Here is a 15,638-nt window from a genome sequence, read left to right on the forward strand (position 1 = left end):
AAATGAGGAATAGAGGTAGAAAGGAAAGTATAGAAGAGGTAAGAAACAGCCTGGAATATTGCAGGAATTAAAATTAATTCCATATAGTTTTGGAGCCTAGTCAGTTCTGATTAACTGCTAATTTTGGTATCAACTCTCCTCTGTGGATTTTTTTCCTAGATTACTTTCTGGTGCCTGGCATTGGTTTTATAATATCTGAGTCACTGAGACTAACTCCTGGTTTATCTTCCTCAGTTCACCATAATTTAGCGTAGTAATGATTATTGTTAAGCAGTATGTATGGAGAAATATGGTACTTTATGTACACATATAATCCAATTTATATAATTTCCACTAAATTACAAAAAATAAGTTAAAAAATCTTTCAGGAAATATATACTTGCACTTTTAAAGTTTTAACATACAAGCCAAAGAATCACAATAGTAGATAAGAAACATAAGATGAAAATTCTTTTTTTATTTTTTAGGCGAGGCAGCAAGGCAATCCTTGATTGACCTCACAGACTGCAAGGACTTTGTCAGTTTAAAATCCCTTATTTTTTATTTTTTATGCCTACAGCACCTGGTCTTAGGTGGTCTCTCATCCAAGTACTAACCAGGCCCAACCCTGCTTAGTTTCCAAGATCAGATGGGATCGCGCTTGTTCAGGGTAGCATGGGCGTAGACAAGATGAAAATTCTTATAGAGAGCAAGTGCAATTGCAAATAAAGTAAAATTAGATTATTTAGAAAACATTCTTACATAATTTAACTCCTAACACTTACTTTTTTATGAGTAGTTTTTAATAGTATTAGAAGTAGATGAACATAATATGTGCTTTTTAATGCTATTTTGTTGACTATTTCCATTACTGTGAAATGGAATATGAGCCAAAACCAACATAGTCTTTGTAAAACAAATTTCTCACTACTTCTGACACTGTAGTGCAAACTTCTTTGCTCACACATTGGCTGAGAAGGAGAAAACTCACATAAAATACATATTTCATGATGGGAATCAAAACAAGTCGTTATAAAATTCTTCTTTGAAATAATTAAATAAATGAATTTTAAGCTGCCTATGATCAACTTAAATGTGATTTTTTGATGGAGAAAGTCATATCAGCAAGAAAGTTTCAATGTTATTATTCATTAACATGCATTTATTGAGTACTTTGTTGGAATATGAAGATATGGCATAGACTACTTTGAAAAATTGACTTCAAAATAGACAATTCATGCACAACATGTAAATATTGGGATAGAAATGCTGTCAAATGAAAAATGGGAATGCTTTAATTGATTTCCATGGCCAGAAAAAGTAATATAGAAGGCTAGGCAGATGGGCATACCAAACAAAAACGTTTTCAAGATGTGAAAACCCCTACATGAGAATGAAAAGAAAATAATTGTTATGTTTTATTTACAAAGAAAATGAGTATCTACATATAATGACAACTTAATTTTGAAAAGTAGTTATTAATATCTACCATTGGTTGTTTACAAATTTGTATTTCTAATTCTCCTTTAAAATTTAATAAAAATATAGACCCTGCTGAACTGAACCTGACTTTCTTTAACCGGAGCCTTTCTACATAATACAATACCTGGCAGGCTCAAACTATGGGACAAGATGAACGTAACAGTCCACAGGCTATCTCTATTGTTCAAATAGGAACCTCAGGCACCCCAGTAATCTGACTTACTTGTTCCGAGTATTAATAAGATTTTATATATTTTAATTTGTATAAATATTACTTTTATCACCCTAGTTTGCTAATTTATATATATTAAAGAAAAATATATTTATATATATTAAAGAAAAATATATAAATTAGCAAACTAGGGTGGTAAAAGTAATATTTATACAAATTAAAATATATAAAATCTTATTAATACTGTTATATATTCCTTTCTTATTAATACTCATATATTCCTTTCTTCATAATAGTGTTATTTAATATATTATATGTTAAATATAATATATTATTGTGTAATCCATATACTATTATTTAGTCAATAAATATTTACCATACACTTATGTGTCTACCTACCTGTCAGGAGCTCAGCTGGGCTGGGAGAGCTGTGTTTCCAGGTGCAAGAGTAGTCAATTAAAACAACAAGCCAAAATGAAAATTAATGATTAAGACTTTATCACTGTGATAGTACTGTTGTGATGGTGGTGGTGGTTATTATTATAGAGGACCAAGAACTTATCTCTGATTCTCTGCTTGGAATCATGTATGGTATTATTTTCAACAATCAAGCTCCAGAGCAGTTTCTCTGCTTTCTTCTTCTTCTTCTTCTTCTTCTTCTTCTTTTTTTTTTTTTTTTAAAGAATAGTTTTGCCATCTTCTGTAAATGGAGTCTGGTCCTATAGAACTGGCAACAACTGACACATTTGTATTCCCACTCTGTTTACCATTAGTGTTATTTTAACATTTTTGGTGTTTTACTTTTTTTCCATCTTGGACTTTTTGACAGTTTGTCTCTTATGTGCTCCCTTTTCATAGCCATGTTAATATTAATTACATTAACAACCTCTGTTTTGTTTCATTAATTGATTCATTCATTGATTCACTTAGTCACTAGATATTTTATGAACTTTACTATTTGATACTATGCTAAGGATTGGAGATACAAATATGAAACTGAGTGAGATACAGGGCCCTTGAATAGTGAATTCTTCCTAGAGGCAAGTGAAAATAAAATATTAAATCAAAACAGAGTAATAAACTAAAAATGATTCACTGATTGTAATAATTACTATGACAAAAACAAGCAAGGTGGTTAAGATTGAAAGTAGTAGAATGTAGAAATTCTGAGACTGAAATTTCCTTTCTTTATCTCAAATAGACTATTTAGAAATGTGATATTTTATGCGTGCCAGCTCAGAAATTAGGCCAGCTATAACCTGTTAATGTTAACAATACAATGAAAAGGAATGCATTAATTCTAAATCCTAACAGGCACATGAGGGTCCTAATTGTTATATTGAAGATACTTTAGAGCACAGCTTCCATTACTTTCCAATTGTTTCCAGAAATACTAAAAGATAATGAAGCAAATCCAAATGTCTTTATTTTCTAAAATGTTTCGAAAAGTTTACACTATTTTCATAGAGGGGACCCGAGTTTTAGAAAAGAAATTCACATCTTTCAAGGCTTAAAGCCATATTCTCATCCAGTCATCTGGCAAAATGATTTAGGCAGCTACAGACTAGTCACATTCATACGACCTTGAACATCATGATTTCTTTAATAAGAGATTTTTTTTTCTTTTTCCTCAACCTAATTCAATGTCCTGAAATGAATGACTGGGTATATGTTAATATATGACCCTCCTGCTAATGAACATTCAGATCCCTCAAGGCCTGGGACCAATTTGACAGTTGTCTCAGTGTTATACTCCAAGACTTCATTAGCTGATATAATAATTTCCAAAGACTTAAATGCCATCATTGGCAATTTTTCTGCCAAAGCATCATTCATTGGTATTCTGAATTGGGAAGATTGCTTCCCTAAGGACAATTTCTCAATGGATAGTTGGCCATATTATATGAAAATAATCATTCAAGGTCATTTTAAAACCAAAATGTATACCGCTCACATCAGCTCATTTGATGACAAGAGAAAATTTAAGTGGCTTCTGTATCAGGTACACTGTATTTTTGTTAATCACCATTTCTTTGTTAATCTCTATTCTGGTAATTTATTAAAATGTAAATTATTTAATATTTACAACAATAGAAACTAACAAGAAAAAATTTATATACTTACAGCAGTCATTAAATTAATAAAAGATTATACAACATTTTAAGTTGCTCTATTTAAATACATATATTGCAAAATAAAATATATAAATAAAATAACAAATAACTATATATTAAAATATAATATACATACACATTTTACAAAAAACTAAAATCCTATCCAACAACCTATTATTTCTCCCTCTTGAGAAACATGTACTATCCTGAGCTTGGAAAATCTTATGTCCATGAATGTTTTCAGTTTTTATTTTTACTATATGTATAAACATATATGTGCGCAAAACATATTTACATTTTTTATAGTGCTTTACACTTGTAATAAAAAATTTAAAAAGAATCTGTGTGTTTAAAATGAACCTAAATGCTATCCTACTGGGCATATTTTATAATTAATTTGTTTAACTCAATATTATGCTGCCTTTTTTTTTCCATGTTGACACGTGGGGCTCTAGTACATTCATTCTAATTTTTGTAAAGTATTGCATTATTTGAATAACTCAATTGATTTTCCATTCCACAAATGAACTGTTAGATATTAGTGTCTGTTTGTTTGTTTCTTTCCTACATATTTTTACCATTACTATCAATGTGGCGTGAACATATCTGCACCTGTATCTTTGTATATTGTGTGGCAATACCTTTAGAGAAGACTCATAGAAATAAAATTGTTGAGCATTAAGGTATTCATGTCTTTAGCTATAATAGGTATGATAAAATTACTTTGCATAAGAATGATCCACTAAAATGCATAAACCTTTTATTGTCTTTCATTCTTATCCCTATTTTGCACTATATGATGTTTCTGTTTTATTTTCATTTTCCCTTACTAGTATTGAGATTGAGCTTCTGTTTTTCCCAACAATATTCTTCCATGTTTTCTTATTATAATATATAGTTCGAATTTCTTTGGAATTTTAATGTTTTTACTTATAAGTATTCTTACCCATAAAAATGCTTATAATTGTTACATAGTTTAAATGGACAACCTAATGTCTTTTTGTTTTCTTGGCCTTCTATTGATAGTTCCAAGATGCTACTATTGCTCTTGACAACAGTTGTATGTCATTTAAAGTAAGTAGAAAAAGAAAAAAATGGGCAACATGTATATTTGTCAACAGTAATATCAAAGAAGCTTATCTGGGAACTACATCTTGTGACTGACACATATTTTATTGGCCACTTTTTCTTCATTTGTGCCAAATGATGTTAAAGCAGAAGAGGTATGGATATTATGGCTCTTGTCACACAGAAGGAACAGGTGTCTGTCATAACAACAATATCATCAACAACAGTAAATATGTACAGATGCACACATACATAATATACGTACTTAAGCACTAAATGATAATTCTCTCTAGTTCTCTTGTACTTTGAGTTATAAAAAATATTAATGTCTAAGACATCATTTTGATTCCTGTTTTAATGGAGTAGCTTTGTATAATATGTGTGTGTGTGTGTGTGTGTGTGTGTGTGTATACACACACACACACACACACACACACACACACATATATATAATATGTACATTTATATAAAATATATTTTAAATATAAAATATTATGTCCATGTTTGAACTCTGTATCTCAATTCTTTTCTGCTGTATAGAAGTTTGGTCATAAACATAATGAAAAAGAAAGAATGTATATGCATCTTTACTTTTGATCATTTCTTTACATTTGTTACATGTGTCTGTATTTAAGTTCTCAAAACCTCTGCTTAACTAGATGCAGGCACAATTTCTATGTGCAAATAAATATAATTTCAATTTTCTGACTCCCTCCCTTACTGCTATTCACACCTTATTATACTCACCTTCTCAATACACACACACACACACACACCCCACAACACACCACACCACACCAATTACACCACACTACTCTGGAGGAATGTTAACAGAAAAATCCTTCTTCAGTGTACTTGACCTCTACTCAGCCTCAAATTGGTGTTAGGCCTCTTCTCTTGCTATGTTGGGTTTGATAATCTGAAAGGGATTTATTGATGAGGCTTAATAAGTCATAAGAGAGAAGTTTCTTTTTGTCCATACTCCTGAAACTCCTACAATTTTGGCTTTCAAATTTAAAGTATAAAAGAATCTCTTGGAGAACTACATGAAAATACACATTCTAGAGTCTCAATACTATGTTTCCTTCCACAGAAATTTTGGATTAGTTTTTTTAATTAAATTTATTGGGGTGACTGGTTAATAAAATTGTATACGTTTCAAGTGTACAATTCAATAATACCTCATCTGTATATTACATTGTGTGTTCATCACCCAAAGTTAAATTTCCTTCCATCACCATATATTTGACCTCCTTTATCCTTATCTACCTCTCTCGCTCCCTCATTTTCCTCTGATAATCACTAAACTGTTGTCTGTGTCTATGAGTCTCTGTTTCTTTTCTTGTTTGTTGCTTTCAGTTTTATATCTCACATGAGTGAAATCATCTGTTTCTCACCTTTTATGTCTGACTTATTTTGCTTAACAAGATAATCTCAAGAACCACCCATGTTGTTGCAAATAGCAATATTTCAACTTTTCTTATATCTGAGTAGTAGTCTATTGTATGCATGTGCCACATCTTTATCCAATCATATATCGAAGGACACTTCACTTATTTCCATGTTTTGGCCACCGTGAATAAGACCATAGTAAACATTGGGGTGCATATATCTTTATGGATAAATGTTTTCAAATTTTGAAAGTAGATACCCAGAAGAAGTCTTGCTGGATCATATGGTAATTCTATTCTTAAAGTTTTGAAGAATCTACACATTGTTTCCCATAGTGGTTGTACCAGTGTAAATTTCCACCAGCAGTGTATGAGGATTTCTTTATTCCCCACAACCTCTCCAACAACATGTTGTTACTCATCTTAATGATGATAATCATTCTAACAGGTACAAGTTGGTATCTCATTGTAGTTTTGATTTGCATTTCCCTAATAGCTAGGGAAGTTGAGCATCTTTTCATGTATGTGTTGGTCATTTGTATGTCTTCTTGGAAGAGGTATCTATTCAAGTCCTCTGCCCATTTTTTAACTGAATTTTCTTTTTATTGTTGGGTTGTATGAGTTCTTTATATATTTTGGATATTAGCCCCTTGTCAAATGCATTATTTGCAAATATCTCCCCTCATTCAGATGGTTGCCTCTTTGTCTTGTTAACGGCTTCTTTTGCTGTGCAGAAGCTTTTTAGTTTGATATAGCCCCATGTATTTACTTTTGTTTTACTTCCCTTGCCTTTGAAGTCAAATTCATAAAATCCTCTCTAAATCTGAGGTCCATGAGTTTAGTACTTATTTTTCTTCTATGCAATTTATTGTTTCAGATCTTTTATTTAGATTTTTGACCCATTTTAAATTAATTTTGGTGTATGGTAACAGATAGCAGTCTAATTTCATTCTTTTGCATGAGGCTTTCCAGTTTTCTCAGCACCATTTATCGAAGAGGCTTTTCTTTCTCTATTGTATGTTTTTTGGCTCTTTTGTTGAAATTATACAGAATTTATTTCTGGAATCTCAATTCTGTTCCATTGGTTTGTGTATCTGTTTGTCTGCCAATACCATAGTATTGGCAGATTTTGAATTAGTTTGACTTAGCCTCTAAGGTGGGGAGGGGAGGCTTGTCTTGTAGACAGCACTGGGCTTGCCTTATGATCTACATCAATAGAAGACAGAAGAAGGTGAAGATAACACAACTTCAGATAAAAGTAATTTCTAAAGATCCAAACGAAGAATTTGCCTAAAACTAATTTATAAGGTAATTGCCAATACTTTCTGCACACTCAAAGCTCCACCACTGATAATATGATGCAGTTCTATTTTTAGAGCCAATTTTATTTTACCTCCTCATTGAAGGTGGAGTTAGTTCTAAGGTCGTATCAGGAAGGCTGGCTAGAGGTAGAGAATAGATCTGAACTTACTTTAAAGGATAATTATATGCTTATATACTTAAGACTTTCAGCTTAGATATAACTTGATATTGTTAGAAAACCTTTTGTAAGTAGGTGAAATGAGAAAGTAGACTATAAAATTGTCTAAATACTTATCAAAAGAAACATAAAATAATGAAAAGCAGAGAAAAAAATTACAACATATTAGTTAATTCTGGAACAATAAAATCCAACTTATTTTACATATTAGAAGTTTACATAAAAATAATATATTTAAATGACAAGATTACAAGTACTTTAAGCAAGTTTTTCTAATTCTAGGATTAACAAATTCATATATTTGGGTTATTGCAATTTAGCTTTTAATTAATATAATCGACAGATTCCTCATGAAAATTTATAATGTATATTATAAGGTCTTCAAAAATAAAATGTGTGACAATTTTTTTAATGACAAATAAGAATTTAGAAAAATTAATTTTACTAAATATATATTTTAATTTCTGCATTAAATGTGCTTATTAGTTTGAACATATTCTTATTTTTAATAAAATATATTCCAACTTTGATTATTTCTCTTAAAATAAATTGTCATAGGCACATTTAGAAACCTAGAATAATTTTACAAATATTTGTTCTTGAGATGAAGGCTATACACACATGTACACACATACAAGCACACAGCGAAGGTAGTCAAATAATAGCATTTACTTTTTCCAGATCTTGGGAAAAGTTGATATATGTAGGCCTCAAGTGAATCACATGAGAAAGCAAAACAGGCTTTTCTAACATTAAGAAACATGTCAATAACAGCTTATTATTTATTGATCAATAAACTATATTCATTTTAGGCATATTCCATTTTCTATTTAAATTCTTATTACATTATGATGAAATACTATTATTCATATTTTACAGTGAAAAAATCGAGAATTAGAAAGGTTATATATTCAATGTGAATGGGTTAATATGCATTGAGGATGCACATCTGAAAAAGCCATATTTTATTCTTTGTTTTGCCCTAAGAATGTTTTGTCCCTATGATAATTTCATCTTCCCTTAATCATGAAAATTTTCCTCTAGGTCATGGTAAATTATTAAAATTATATAATTTTATGAGTTTTTTAAAGAATTTCCCACAAGTAACTTATCCAAAAATAAACTGTAACATTTACTCAAACCCAATAAGTAATGATAGCAATATTGAAAATCACAAAAAGGCAAGTTGTTTCACAGTAATGATTTATAAAACACTTATTTCCATACTTCTCTAGTCAAGGAAACTTATAGAGATTAAAGATGATTCTTTCTCAGATAAATAGCAATTTTTTCTTCTTAATTATGTAACTACTCATTTGCTTAAAAGTAACTCTAAAGGAAACACTTCAATCCCTTGGGTGTATATGTTCTTGTACTTTCATTTCTTTAGAAGTTTTAAACATATTAAAATATGCTTTATAGCATATGTACATGAAAGTTAAATAATAGCTTGTACTGTATGATTTTCCTGAATCAAGTCAAGAGACTCTATAGTTTTTCAGCTAAAGAAATATTCAAAAATTAGTTATAATTCTTTGTCATTTATTTTCTGTTCTTTGGTTTAATTTTGTTCCTAACTTTATATTTAAATTTCCTTAAAATCTACAAAAAAAGTGAAAACAAACATTAAAACAGGCACTCACATGTATGTATGTGCACGCATATGTGTGTGTGTGTGTGTGTGTGCGCGCGCACGTGCGTATTTGAGACACATGGACTTAATGCTATTTTTATTCAATAACTTATAATCTACTAGTCTAATTGTTATTTTTCACTAACTATCTAAAATTGAGAAGTGGGATTCCTTTAAGATGATTTCTAAGTCATCTGACATGATCTTCTGAGTTTTCAACAACAATAAAAACCTCATCATTTAGAGTGCTATGATACTTAGAAATTAAATTTTGTGTAACTAGATCTAATCATTATATTGAGACAGCATTGTTTCTAAGTTCCTCAGTGGACAGGGCTAATGGAAGTGAGTTTCTGCTAATAACTCCACTCAAACCCAACATTGTGTTCTTTTTTGAACCGCAGTTGAAAAATGTTTAAGTAGAATTCAAATCGCATTAGCCAGCAATTTTAAAAATCTAGAAATAAATTAAAAAATGATCAGTAAATAAATAGAAATTATAAATAGAAATTATAAAACTAAAAAAATAAAATAACTGAAAAAAGTCATTGGATGGGTTCAATAATAGAGTGGAGATGGCAGACTTAATAGTAATTCAAATTAAGATCACATCAATAAAATTGATCTAATCTCCTCAACAGAAAGAGCATTGACCAAAAAAAAAAGAACAATCTCAGAAACCTGTGAAACTATGACAAAAGAGCTAGCTAACATTCATATCATTGGAATCTAAGAGGGGAAAAAAAGACAGGGAGAGATTGAACAAATATTAAAAGAAACGATGTCTAAACTCTTCCCAAATTTGGTAAAAGACATGAATGAACAAATTCAAGAGGATATGTGAAACTCAGAATAAACCTAGAGAAACCTAAGACATAATTAAACTTCTGAAGTTTGACTTCTACAGAAAAGAAAAAAATCTTAAAAGCAGCCAGAGAGAAATAATGAAAATCCTCTACATTCTGAAAATTTGTTCCAAATTTTTCTACATTTTCCTGTAAATGACTAGAAAAAATTAGAATAGTCTTAAAGCCCTTGAGAAATTCTTTATCATAAATATTGAATGCCTTCATAGGCAAATGCAAAGAAGAATTTAGACTTGTTCACACAAGAGAAAGGAAAGGAGGAAGGAATAAAAGAGGGGAAAAAGGAAGGAAGCAAAGAAGAAGAAAGAAAGAAGCAAAAGAAAAGGAAGGAAGGAGGAAAGAAAGAAGAGAAAAGAGAGAAGGGAGGGAAGGAGACAGAGAAAGAAATCGCAGAATATAGATAAATTACAAAGAAAACCTTTTCAGACAACAGCGTCAAAGTGAGAAGACAGAATCATAATTGTAGGGTCCAGAACTATGGGGATTAATGGAACAACAAACTTCTCTAAAATCTTGTATAAATCCATATAGTGGTTGACCATCTTTATCAAATCTACATTCCTTCTTTCCACAATAAAAGTCCTTTTAAAATCATCTCTCCTTTTTCTAATTATTTTATAACTGATTTTATTTCTTTTAATTAAGCTCTTAGAAAAGGATATTGTTTTATAAATGGTTATGGTATGTCTTTTTGGTAAACTCTCTTTGTTGATTCTATATCTTGAATTAAACTGGTATCATTGTTCCTTAGGGACTAAAGTAATGCATACATTTGTTTCAGCTTGGGGTTATCTATGTTTACATCTACAACCACATCTATCTACATATCCATATCTATATCATTTTTATCTATATGTATATATCTTACTGTTTCTGTTTCTTACTTCCCTTAGCATACCATGCCCCATGATGCAATAATGTATTAGACCCTGACTTGTTTGTTCCAACAATGAGGTGAAGTCTTCTAGCTGCAAAATTCCATGCAGCTGCCAGATTCAGAATTTCTTGCCTGTGCACATCACATGTAGATTAAACACATGCTTCAAAGTACTTTTGCAAACTTCTAGGGCATAGGGAAAAGAAGCCTTTAAATAGTAATATAATTTGGCAATGAAATCACATGGATGACCCAGGAGTTCTTGGTAGATACTCAATGGCATCAGCTTTTCTGCTAATTCAAATAGGAAGGGCTAGTTTTTCTTTCAGTGAGACAAGAAAAATGTAAATTATATGACACTTTGGTTTCCTTTCCAATGTTCACATTTATTAGCTTAAGACCTTAATTGCTCACCTTTTTCCAAGTGACCAGTGCAACTACTTTCCATCCTATTTCTTGGTATACAGGCACAGGATTTCACTAAGTTCTCAGTTATTCTCTGATCAGTTCTTATTATCAAGTTTGCTTCCCTAGCTAGAGGGTATATGGATGATAAAGAACTTTTGAAAGGGAAACTGAGCTAAGGCATGAAATGGACTCAGGGCTAGGCCATGGGATACACAAACCTGTGCCCTCAAACAGAGCAGGTGATTCATTACTAAAGAAATTGTGCCTTCACCCCACCCCACCCTTTTTTTTTTTTTTTAGAAAAAATCTACTAATGAGGGGGAACTATACCTGTCTAAAGGACCATCACCACCTTCTTCAAAAAGTCAGTTTGAGGCCCAAATAGATAGATAGACAGATGCAGATATGGTGGTGGTATGAAGGGGGCAGAGACAGTAGAGAAAGGAGAATTATAAAAAAGGGAAAGTACCTTTAATTTTCACATTTCCTCTTCCTTTTTTGTTCAATACTTTCTTCAGACTATCCAAATTACTTAATTTTTTTTTAGAATAATGTCCTATAAATATCAGTAATTAATTTGCTAGTGAAGAGTTCTAAGACCCCAGCAAATAATACAAACTAAAAGAATTGTCCTTACACCATTGAAAGACCAAATTCTCTTATACCCATTCGAAATATAACAAAAATATATGAGCTTTTTAAGAAGAAAACCTATGAATAATATTCCTGGTTTTTCATAATTTCCAACTAGATGATAATCTTGATGGCATTTTATAAATTATATTACTCATGCTTATTTAACAATAAAATCTCGAATTTGGAGAGTGTTTTATTTAGCTAGTATTCCAAAAGAACAGAGAGCTAGAAGGGAAAATTTTTATAATTTATGGTCTCTCACCTGATTGTTGTGGGGCCACAGATCTTTAGCTGGTCTGTGTGGTTCAAGGGCTGCCAGACATCCATCTTCAACATCATAATTGTTGAGGAAATATTAAAAACAAAATCTCATCTCAATCCAGAAAACCCATGCACAAATATAGAAGAGAAATAAAGCAATTTTATTGTTAAGTAAGTACTAAGCCCAAATGCAATGTGCATCACAAACAATTCTCTAGAGGATTGCAAAGACTAAGAGATATCTCACCATTTTACATAGTCAAACAGACACAACTCATTACATACAAATTCTCAAGATAGGCAATAACTATTTCTCAAGTAAAAGGACTTGACAGCATCATTTTTCAGACATGGTCTTTCCTAAATTCATTTAATAATTGGAACAACTATATCTGTTAAATGGCTTTATCCAAAAGAAAAAAATAAAGTTCTCATCTCTTTGTGACAAGAGGTAGTTTTGCAACTTAGAGCAAGGTACCCACAAAAGTTAAAGTCCTACCCTCCCACAGAAGCTGGGAGATAGGGGCCATGTGTTCCTGATGAGTATACATCAGAGAGATAGTGCCAGGTCTTTCAAAGAGATATTCCTGCATCATAAAACTGACAAGAGATTATTTAGTTTATAAAAAGATTTGTGTTTCAAAGAAACAAATAAGAACTCCTTATTATGAGTTTTCTAAAGTAAATTCTCTAAGAAAAGGCAGTCTCTTTCTTAAATTTTAATAGAGAGAATTAAGCTTATTTTTAATTTGTATTTGCCACAGAATGGCAATACACAGGACATCTACTTTATACTTCTGTGTTAGTTAGGGTATACCAAGAGCAACTCCAAAATCTCAATGGTTTCACAAAACAAAGATACATCTCTTACTTATGTAATACATAAGTGTGTTCCTCTACACGCCATCATTATAATTTCCAAGATTTCTGCCTCCAGATTCTTCCAACAAGCACAAGGCAGAAAATAAGCAGAGAGAGCGGGATCTCTCAAAATATTGGAAGAAGGGAGCACATCCTGTTTTTTCTATACATTTTAGGATTTTAAAGTACATATAGCTTATGATATTTTTATCAGAAAAAACATGTTTTGAAAAAGAAGTCAGACTCAAGGAGTACTCTTCTTATGGTTTCACTTACAGAAGTTCCATCGCCTGGCAAAAATAATTGAAGGTGATAAAAATAAAAGTGATTGTGGGAAAAAGGAATTAACTGAGGTAAAGAAAATATTCCATATCTCATTTTGAATAAGTATACAGGTTACACAATCATCAGAACTCACGAAAAACACCTAATATCTTTATTTTTCTCTCTTGGGGTGTGTGCGTGCGTGCGTGTGTGTGTGTGTGTGTGTGTATTTTAAACATTTTTAAATTAAGCTGATCTTAATTTCTCCAGAATTTCTATTATTGCATTTACATTTGGCTTTGTTTCATTTTTACGTAGTAACCATGTGCTCCTTTTAAGGTGATAAGGAATTTAAAGGTAATCTGTGTCTTTTTATTTCTTTTAACACTTGATGCATGCTATATGTATCAATTATTCAATAAATATTTACTCTATTTAAATTAGGATAACACATTCTTGCTACATAATACTTATTCAAATATATATTTACAAAATAGGTGGACCTTTTCATTCATTATTCATTCCTCCATCATTCACTTTTTAGTTTATTTTCTCTTTAAATATTTCTTGAAAATCTAGTATGGGCCAAAGTCTGTTAGGGACAGTTACACAATGGTGAATAAGACCAACATGTAGGCTGTCCTGGTGGAATTTTATCTACAAAAGCTTTCCCTGGTCACATTACTCTTGTTTTTGTTTGCTTGTTTTATCTTTTAATGGTGTGGGAAATTTTAAAAGATTAGAACTGCAATTCTATATGTTTTTTACTTCTTTAACTGTTGCCATTTTTTTTCTTCTACCCCAGTCTTATACAAAAAAATCCTCAATTATAGTTGAAAGATTTTAGAAATTTTATGGGCCCAACCTCCATCAGTTGTGGAAGATTCTATGTGCTATCCATTGAGTTAAAAATAATCTATAAATATTGTTTTATTTTGATAACAGATTATTGTTCATAGGAAATATAGATATATTTTCAATTACCCTTACACGTACATGAAAAATTGTGGTAAACAAATCACGTTAATACGACAGCAGTTTGTGCACTTGGATATGTTTACAGCTTTACCTGATTAAATTTAGAGAACAAAATCGTTTTCATAGCAATTTATATAACTGCAATTCTAACAAATAATCTGTTGGGAAGTAAAAAAATATATCTGATTGCAATATCTGAAGCTTGCATTTTACTCCATTTTGAAGTTTAATTTACTCTAAGCTGAACAAGTCGACAATATTGGACAGCTGTTAACATATATAACATATTCCGAGATCCGTTAATTTAGGATCTTATAGCAAAAACAAGCATGTATTAATGACTTTCATTAATCAACCATGACACAAGTCTTATGATTAATTTTAAGCACTGTGTTTCTAGAAGATGGTGATGCAAATAATAAAGGTTTTTGAAATCATAGAAACTCATTTAGCTCTCAGTCTAATTCTGAAACAGAGGTAGTGTCATCAACATATTTTACTGATAATGAGATACTAATTTTCTGAATCTCAGACAGTGTTCTGGAATGTAATGATGGAATACTAATTTAGATAATATTGACTCTAAAAATCATTCTTTCAAACTATTTTGTACTATTTATTTCTTTATCAGCAAATATTTTACAATTAAAGTAATCCACAACATTGTAAAAGAAAGAAATGCAGGAGAAATGTTGATACCTTATTTCAAAGATATCTGCAAATATCTAGGGCAAGGTAGAAAATAATATTCATTGAGAGAGTAGGTTTTAAAAAAAGCAACTGATCCAACATATATACATATGTTATTATACCCAAAGTATTGTTTGGCTATATGTTTTGTGTGATTTAATCTGTTCTTAGACTATTAAATACATTTAAATAGATTTCAATCATTCTCTTCACCTGAAAATCATTAGCATTCTCTCTAAATGGCAAGTAGATTTCAAATTTTTAAAAGAAAGCCATTCATTCTTATTGAGCTTTTATCCTTGTATGTGAAGGAAAAGAAAAACACATTATGACTAAATTTTATGCTCTCATGAACCTCAAAATAATTTACAGAGTTATCAGGGAATTCATTCAAATTCTTTATTACCTAGCAGTTGTAGTACACAGGTATGACAGATCAAAGAGAAACCTTTTAATTTTAATCCAAAATAAATGCTAC

The 15,638-nt window shown here is 30.8% G+C and overlaps 1 pseudogene; it reads right to left on the reverse strand.

The window, feature by feature from the left end:
* Positions 1-550: 550 nt before the first annotated feature.
* On the reverse strand, positions 551-666 carry LOC120615286 (uncharacterized; annotated as a pseudogene).
* Positions 667-15,638: the final 14,972 nt, after the last annotated feature.

Source organism: Pteropus medius, unplaced genomic scaffold, assembly GCF_902729225.1.
Source record: "Pteropus medius unplaced genomic scaffold, Ma_sr-lr_union100, whole genome shotgun sequence".
Taxonomy (NCBI): domain Eukaryota; kingdom Metazoa; phylum Chordata; class Mammalia; order Chiroptera; family Pteropodidae; genus Pteropus; species Pteropus medius.